Source organism: Sus scrofa, chromosome 4, assembly GCF_000003025.6.
Source record: "Sus scrofa isolate TJ Tabasco breed Duroc chromosome 4, Sscrofa11.1, whole genome shotgun sequence".
Classification (NCBI taxonomy): Eukaryota; Metazoa; Chordata; class Mammalia; order Artiodactyla; family Suidae; genus Sus; species Sus scrofa.
Window position 1 is genome coordinate 126,751,638 of NC_010446.5, and position 8,730 is coordinate 126,760,367.

The 8,730-nt window shown below is 48.5% G+C and overlaps 1 protein-coding gene across 13 annotated transcripts in view; it reads right to left on the bottom strand.

Annotated features, from left to right (window-relative positions):
* Positions 83–8,730, bottom strand: part of LRRC8D (leucine rich repeat containing 8 family member D) — a 131,625-nt gene continuing 122,977 nt past the window's right edge. For all 13 annotated transcript variants that reach the window (XM_021090303.1, XM_021090297.1, XM_005663699.3 and 10 more), the window contains 2 exons: positions 8,441–8,619; positions 83–7,566 (listed from right to left, as the gene is read on the bottom strand). The gene's annotated coding sequence lies outside the window, so the exon portion shown is untranslated. The remainder of the gene's footprint in view (positions 7,567–8,440; positions 8,620–8,730) is intronic.

Consider the following 8,730-nt stretch of genomic DNA (forward strand, 5'->3'; position numbering starts at 1 on the left):
ATATGTAGATATTAGCTTCCCAAATCACTCTCTATTACACAATATATTTGCTTTTTTCTGATAGCAATTAACTTTAGATGAATGGAACTTATTTGTTAAATAATTTATGTATTGTTTTTTCCCCATGAATGTGTAAGCTCTCTGAGAGCAGGAAATGTAACTGAGCAGGACCCTAAGGGGACTTCCAAGGACAGCCCCCCCCCCCCCACCCTCTGCTCTAGCTCCTCTCCAAAGTACCTAGACAGGTACCTGAGGCGCATTCCCTGAGTAGTTTTAACGATGCTGACCCCCCCACCCAATGGGAGAAATTAACTACTTGATAACCACTGGTGTGGAGCTCCCAGTCATACTGGCACCTAAGGACTGATAATATTAACCCTGTTACTTCACCATCAGCCAAATCAGAAAACTGCACACAAGCAGATCGCAAACCTGGGAGGCCCCTCCCTCACCCTCCCTTTAAAAATGCTTTGCAGAAACCCATTGGGCAGTTTGGGTGTTTGAGCACCAGCGGCCCTGGACTCCGTGCTCGGGGCCCAGCAATGAACGCTGCACTCTCCTTCACCACGACCCGGCATCTGGGGATGAGTTTCACTGCCAAGTTTGGTTCCAAAAAGGACATTGTTTATATTGTCCATACTGTTTTACCACCGAGGCTTTTTTCATCAACAGACATCTGATAGATGAATCAATATTAAAATACACATCTGGAGTTCCCATTGTGGCTCAGCAGTTACAAACCCAACTAGTACCCATGCAGACGTGGGTTTGATCCCTGGCTCACTCAGTGGGATAAGCATCCAGCATTGCTGCGAGCTGTAGACCCTTAGCCTGGGAACTTCCATATGCCACCGGTGTGGCCCTAAAAAGACAAAAATAGATGGCAGAACAGAGCAAGTTTCTGTTTTCTGCTTATCTGGTTTTTTCTCAACTAATTGCCAGCCAGAAAAATTAGGAGTCAAATCAATTGTTTTGGCACAAATTACTTGTAACACCCTAATTGAGTTTAAGGAAGGGATGAAGAAAGGAAGGAAGGCGGAAGGAAAGATAGAGAGAATCTGGCCTTGAACGAAGAAACGCTAATGAATGAAATGCCATTGCAAAGGAGGGCAGAGGACAGGCTCACCAAGGCCAAGGCAAAGCTACCACATCTGGCTCCTAACATGGTGAGAACCATGCCAGTTGCTCACTTGCCAGAGCTTGTAAGAGTCTAAGGACTGAAGCTTTATATTCCCTATACCATACTGCCTGGAATACATTACCAATGAGGAGCCATTAAAAGGACAAGTAGGAGTTCCCGTTGTGGCTCCGGGCGTTACCCGCCAGGCTAGTATCCTTGAGGTTGCGGGTTCAGTCCCTGGCCTCACTCAGTGGGTGAAGGATCCAGTGTTGCTGTGAGCTGTGGTGTAGGCTGGCAGCTCTAGCTCTGATTCGACCCCTAGCCTGGGAACTTCCATATGCTGAGTGCTGGGCCCTAAAAAGAAAAACAACCAACCAACCAAACCTGGAGATCTGCATAGTCACAGCACACTTGATATAATGCTTTGCTGTTGCCCTTCTGAAATCTTTAATCATTTCATCTTTAAACTTGGATTTCACAGTTACACTGATGAGACAAGGGAGCATGTGTGTGAGAAGAGGAGAGAGATAGAGGATGAGTGTCCACTCTTTCTTGCTGTTCCATTTGCATATAACATTCTTGATTGTTCCATGAGCACAGAACTCCCACGTTGCCCATGACGCCCGGGAGCTCAGTTCGACTCCAGCCAGGAACAAGTGAGTGAATTCCATCTGCTGGGGCGGGGCGCTCACAGCACTGAGAGACCTTGCTCTGTGGACCAGAACTTGATTTGAATGCAGAAGAACGGTGCTCTAAGTGGAAATGGTATTTAACCATTGACTAAGGAGCCCTACTAGAGCCTTTCTCATTCCTGTTACTTCTGAATTAGCCAACAACCACTAAGTCCAAAAATAATGACAAAGAAAGAAAGGGAAAGAGGGCAACCCTAGATTTCTTCTCCTTTCAAGTCTTCGCTCCCTCATCAGTGAACCAAAGGCAGAGTGTTGGGAGAATGAGGGCACATCAACACGCGAAGCTAAAAACAGTTGCGTTGACTTCATCCAGCATTTCTGCTGTTTCGGTAACAACAAAATCTGTATGCATGTTTGAGCTACAAATACAAACTGTGATTTCACTGCTCTGCACATTCGCATAATGCTCTTATATTTGCATTTAAAATGGGCATTGCACAATGTAAGGATGACTGGTGATATTTAATCTAATAATCTAAAATATTAGGTTCACTTAGAAGGACATCAAATAAGAAATCAAAAACACCATGCATGACAAGTCGCAAAAAAGAGATGAGACAGAAAGCATAAAACTTCCCTTTTTTTTTGGTCTTTTCTAGGGCCGCTCCCCGGACACATGGAGGTTCCCAGGCTAGAGGGTCTAATTGGGGCTGAAGCCGCTGGCCTACACCACAGTCACAGCAATGCCAGATCCTTAACCCACTGAGCACGGCCAGGGATCGAACCCACAACCTCATGGTTCCTAGTCGGATTCATTAACCACTGCACCACGACGGGAACTCCTAAAACTTCCTATTTTAAACAGGCTGTCTTTACCCTCTAACTTGCTCCTCGCTCCGGTCAGGTCAGCAAGCAATATCTCAAGAGGCTTTTCCAAAAGGGGACAAGCCTTCCTAAAAGCATCACAACGTATTTTGAATGAACAGAGTTGCTTTCTCCCTCCATCTGGCTTCACTTCCCTGTGATACCAAGATTCACTCTTTAACCAGCCTTCTCTGAGTGGAACTGCTGCTCAAAGCTGGAGAGGGGGGTATTTTCTGCCCCAACCAAGGCGTATCCAGACCAGAACAACCTGGCAACCACGGGTTGGACGCGAGGCTTTGAAGTTCAGCTTTTGCACAAACAGTGTCCAGGGCAAGGTCCCTGAAGACAGGTCCTGACCCCTCCCCTTTCAGCGAGCGCGTGTTGATTCTGGATCTCCAGGAGAAGTTTACATGTTGACCTCTGTGGAGGAGACTGCAGAAAGATAACGCTTGGCCCTGTGGCCTGGAGCCAGCTGGAGCACCCAAATCATTTACAGAGCTCCCCGAGCACAGGGCAGAAGGTGCATTTCACCTGGAAGATTGCACGATGGCTGATAGAGAGCCTGGGACAGAAAGTCGGAAGCTCTCTTCTTTTCAGGCGTGTGACCCTGGGCAAGTCCTCTTCCTGCCTCAGCCTCCGTTTCCTCACCTATAAAGTGGGAGCAATGATACTTATTCTGCCTGCTTCCTGAGGGTGTTGGGAAAAGTAAGCTGGCATGACTTTATGGAAAAGCAATTTTTTTTTTTCTTTTTTAAGGCCACGGGTGTGGCATATGGAGGTTCCCAGGCTAGGGGGTGAATCAGAGCTGCAGCTGCCAGCCTACACCACAGCCACAGCAACATCAGATCTGAGCTGCGTCTGTGACCTACACCACAGCTCAGGGCAACGCCAGATCCTTCACCCACTGAGCAAGGCCAGGGATTGAACCTGCAACCTCATGGACGCTAGTCAGATTCTTAACCCGCTGAGCCGTAACAGGAACTCCTGAAAAGCACTTTTTAACAGTAAAGGTGTGACCAAAGTGATAGAAATCCTAAGGACGAAGGGTTCTGGAAAATATTTTAAAATCAATGTTTTGTTACTTAACAAATATTTATTGAACACCCACCATTCTAGGTTCTCTTCTCGGTGGTAGAGATAGATTCATGAATAAACACATTTTGTGCAGAATTTGTAGTTTGTTAGCCAAGGATAATCAAAAAAAAAAAGAAAAGTTAAGAGTGAAGTTGCCGTCTTAGAAAGGATCCCGTGAGTGACAGATTGTGACAGCCGTGACTCCTGACAAATCGTTCTGTCCTGAGGCCCCATCTCCTGTCAACGGACACTGCTTTTCTGACTTGCCTTGCAGGATCCCATGCCCTGAGGAGCCCGGGGGCTCCCTTTTGCCCTTTTGAAACAGTCACACTATTGTGTGAGGAGGCGCAGGCCAGACTCTGAAAGAGTAAGACACCCACGACCAGAGCGACCTGCCATCAGCAGCGCTGAGGCCCCACCACGCAGGTGACGCAAGCATCCAGGCTCTGGTCCCAGGGGAGCCACCAGATAATTAGAGCCCAGGATAAGCCCCAGTGACCCCTGCTGGCCCACGGAGCTGGGCGATGGAATGAGGGAGAAGGAGGCTGCTGTGGCCTGAAGCTTTGGGTCCCTCCCCTCAAATCCCCATGTTGAAGCCAGAGCCTGTGGGGCTGTACTCGAAGCCAGGGCCTCTGAGGCAGTCACCGAGGTTAAAGGAGGTTGGGACATTGCCCCGAGGAAAGGCCGTGTGAGGACAGAGGAGATGGTGGTTGACTCCAAGCCAGGAAGGGCGCTCACCAGAAACCAAGCTGGCCAGAGCCCTGAAGGGCACGTCCGCGCTCCAGAACCGTGAGCACACAGACGTTGAAGCTGCCCAGTGTGTGTGTTGTGTTCGGGCAGCCCGCGCGGACCAAGATCGAAGGCCCGCCGTGTCCGGCGTGAGCACAGCCGCAGAGGAAGAGCTGCTGCAAAGGCCCCGACGTGCGGTCGCTGGACGGTGGCCGCAGGAGCGCGGGGAACGAGGGCAGACCTGGAGGCCCCTGATCAAAGCGGGCGAGGGCGCGCAAATCCACAGGCCCGTGAACGCTTGGCCTTTGCTCTGGGTGAAAAGGAAAGGGTGCAGTTTGGAGGGGAGGCGTGGTATGTTCTAAAGGACATGCGTGTCTGTAATCTGGGACTTTAGGTGATGACGAACCCGTGTGACTTTTGCAACCAGAAAAAAAGGCACGGGGACACCTGGAAGACTGCATGCGAATAAGCAGACAAGTTCAAGCTGTGTTCTTTAAGGCCCACCTATGCGCACAGAGGAGCCGGGGCGTGGGGAGGGGGAGAAGGCACCGGACGGAGGGCAGTGGGCGGGGGTCACAGCTGATGGAAATTGCGTGCGCCCCGCTCTGCCACCGGCCCTGGATTCTCGGAGGACAGGCTGCGCTCTGTGACCGTCCTCCGTGGAAAGGGGGCGGGTAAGACGTGCGGGCAGCGAGCGGGGGGTGGGGCAAGGAGAGAAAAGAAAGCCTGGACTGAATCTGGTCTTCCTAGGAAATCAAGGACATCCGACCACCCCAGCACTCAGCGTGCTGCCCCCTTTAGAAAGGGTAGGAGCTAGGGTTTCGCTTGAGGAAAGGAATGCACCGGCCTGAGCAGCCTCTCTCAACTATTCTGCACCTGCGCCCTTCTCACCCTCCCCCGCTTCTCTGTTGGTACAACTGAATTCTAAAGGGATCTTTAAAACAAAGAGTAGGTGTAGCGGAGGGCGATCTTCCGCATCGGGTAACAGTAAAACAGGCTGCATTTTAAGCCCCGTGTCCCTCATGGCTGTTTTCTAGTTTGTAAAAGGCAATACATTGAGCTGAACCTGTAAGGTTCTCAGATAAAGAACCCTCTACATCAAGTCATCGTTTATATGCCACATGGATTGAGACTAGCAGCGTGAAACGTGCAGTCGTAATGTTGTGTCTTTTTGCAAAACTCTGTTCACTTGTTTTTCTTCTTTGGTTGGCAAAGGGATAGATGAATAACCAAAGATGCTCAATGCTGGCCTGAATGGTGTGTCCTTTTTAAAAGAGCATCTTTGTAAAGTGTTTGGTGCACTTTGCTGTAATCAAAAGATGCATTTCCTAAACATGGTGTATATCCGTCTCTCTGTCTTCTTCTTTTTTTTTTTTTTGGCCACATTTGCAGCACATGGAAGTTCCTGGGCCAGGGATCCAACCCATGTCCCAGCAGCGACCCAAGCCGCCTCAGAGACAATGCCAGGTGGATCCTTAACCCACTGCACCACAAGGGAAACTCCATAACCAGAGGCGTTCCAGAGGAGTTAGTCCTGATCAACAGGAGGACAGATTCTTTGAGTTTTTTCAATGATCACCCGCTTAGTCATCGTTTTGTAAACTTGGCATTTGTAGATGAGGTATTTTAAAAATTGGGTCTACACAATGTAGTTGAAATAAATTCTTTAAAGGAACCAGGCTCTAGGTACTTGTGATCACAGAGATGTCTTTTCACCCTCTTGAGCAGATTAGAAAAGGGTGAACACTTTCAGCTCCAGTGACCAGTCTTAGCACAAGTTTCAAGTTAACAAAAAAAAAAAACAAAAAACAAACAAACAAACAAAAAAAACCCCAAAAAACAAAGTACTGATCAGCTCACTGAAGGGGGGCAGAGCATGCCATCCCTAAGTAGGTCACTGTGGCACAAGGATTATTTTGAGCTAAAGGCTGTTGAGAAGAAGCAGATACAAGAAAAGCTCTCTGCCCTCCCCGATTTGCCTAAAAGCAGGACATAACATTTGCAAAGGTTTCCTGTCTCTCCTCTCTACCAGCTCAGACAGCAGTTAACCACTGCAGACAACTCTAGGCCCTCATCGGCTCAGAGGGGGCACCAGAAGATCTACACAACAAACCTGGCTCAAACTAGCCCTTAGTTACTGTGAGTTTTCCCATATTTGCCTCCTCACGGTTTACCACCCCTGGGAGCTCAAAGTCCTTTTCCTTCGCCTTGTCCCATCTCTAAAAATTCATTGTTCTTTTGTGAAACTATTAAAATGAGCCCAAGCTCTAACCATCCCTTTGCGTTACTCGTATCTGCGTGTCTGCATGATGCGTGTGTCAATAACCTTGTGTTTGCTTTCCTCTTGCCGATGTCTTTGGTGAGTCTAATTTCCCTGCCAATGAACCTGAGATGGGTTGGAGGAAAGGAGGTTTGTCCCCTCCTCTCTACCAGCCACCAATTCCATATTCCCTATACAACTAAAATAGTTCACGGGGCCCATAAATCAGCCCAAGACAGAGATCCTTGAAGCTGTGCTTTGGAAATCTGGCCTTTGGCCAGATGGGTCATTGGGTCTGACCCGAGTTTAGAGAACTACTTAGAAACACTCATAACCAACCAGAGGGTTCTTAATAATACGAAGTCGGGTTCCTCTGATTTGCTAAGCCAAATAAACAGATTAATAAAGGCATGAAAAGCTGCTTGTGAGACGTGAAGTCCCCGGTGACTGGTTTGCTGGCTTTTGAAAAGAGAGCACAACTCGTTCCTCCTTGGGCTGTGTCCACTTCTTGAGCTCTCGTATAATATTACATTCCAAGAGCTCTGTTTTTCCAGAATTTCTTTTTATCTCGGTAATGGACCGACCTTCCAAATATTTTAGAAACACTATTCATGAGAACCCCTAAAATAGATTGAGCGCTCAACGCGAGGGCTTGCCGTGAGCTAACTCACTGATCCCCCACGACGATGCTCTGTAAGGCAGGTGTATCATCATTACCCCATTTCACAGATGAAGACCCCAAACACACCCACGTTATGCAACTTGCCTGTGAGACACTTCCAGCAGCTCGAAGCCTCATCACCAGACTGCAGCTTCTTGGTGCCAGTGCCAAAGAGCTGGTCATTGAACTGCTGTCACCAGGCTCCATCATACACAGGCAATTCAGTCTGAGGCCAAGAAAATTAAGTTCACGCAATTAGGAGATTTTAGCAACTAAGAACTCAGCATGCCCAGGGTTAACGTACTCTGTAAGCTTCCCCAAGCAACAGCGGCAGGTCTGATTCACTGAAACTGAGCACCTGCTATTCATTCTCTTCAGCTCTGGCTGGTGGGAGAACGGAGGCCATACTTAGACTGTGTCATTGGGCTGATTTTATTCTGTAAATAATGGAATGACTTTTTTAAAACTTCCCCACCGTTTCCCAGGTCCACGCTGAGCTCCTTTTGATTGCTTCAATCTCAGAGTTTCTTTCAAGGTCTCTCCTCACTCAAAATTTAGTCCTGGTGAATGAGAAGATTCTTCTGTTTATATTGATTGCCTATAAGGTGTGGTAGCTCGTAAAAAACCCTACTCACTTTTACAAGGGGTCAAAGATATAACACACACATCAGGGAGGTCCCGTCATAGCTCAGTGGTAACAAACCCAACTAGGATCCACGAGGATGCGGGTTCGAGTGCTGGCCTTGCTCAGTGGGTTGGGGATCCGGCATTGCAGGGAGCTGTGGTGTAGGTTGTAGACATGGCTCGGCATCCACGTTGCTGTGGCTATGGCATAGGCCGGCAGCTGCAGCTCCAAGAAGACCCCTAGCCTGGGAACTTCCATATGCTGCGGGTGCAGCTCTAAAAAGACAAATAAAATAAAATTAAAATAAATACGAATAAAAATAAATCAAACGCACATCCGTGTTTTTCAAATGGCAGTTCATGTTTTGGTTAAAATTTGCTTCACCAAACTGAACTCACTCCGGGGAAGATATTAGAACACATTTAAATGGATAAGGAAGGAAGCCCCCCACCTCAAAAAATCAAAATATATAGACCTGGAGCTGGGGGCAGTGTGTGGAAGTAGAGATGCTAGCGGGCTGGGAACGTTCATCTCCTCAACTTTCTCCCTCTTTTCTCCTAAGCAGTTTCTTCCACGTGAGCCTGGGTTCTTTCTCTCCACGGACCACACGCATCTGATTCTCGCCCGCCACACATGATGCTCTACGGTGACCACCTGCGGAAGAGCGAGCCCATCGAAATAAAGGTCAGGCCGGGGCAGGTGCCAGGGGCCGCCGGGGCTGGTCACAGCTTGAGAACCTGGGCCTGAAATGCCACGTTGAAGAGG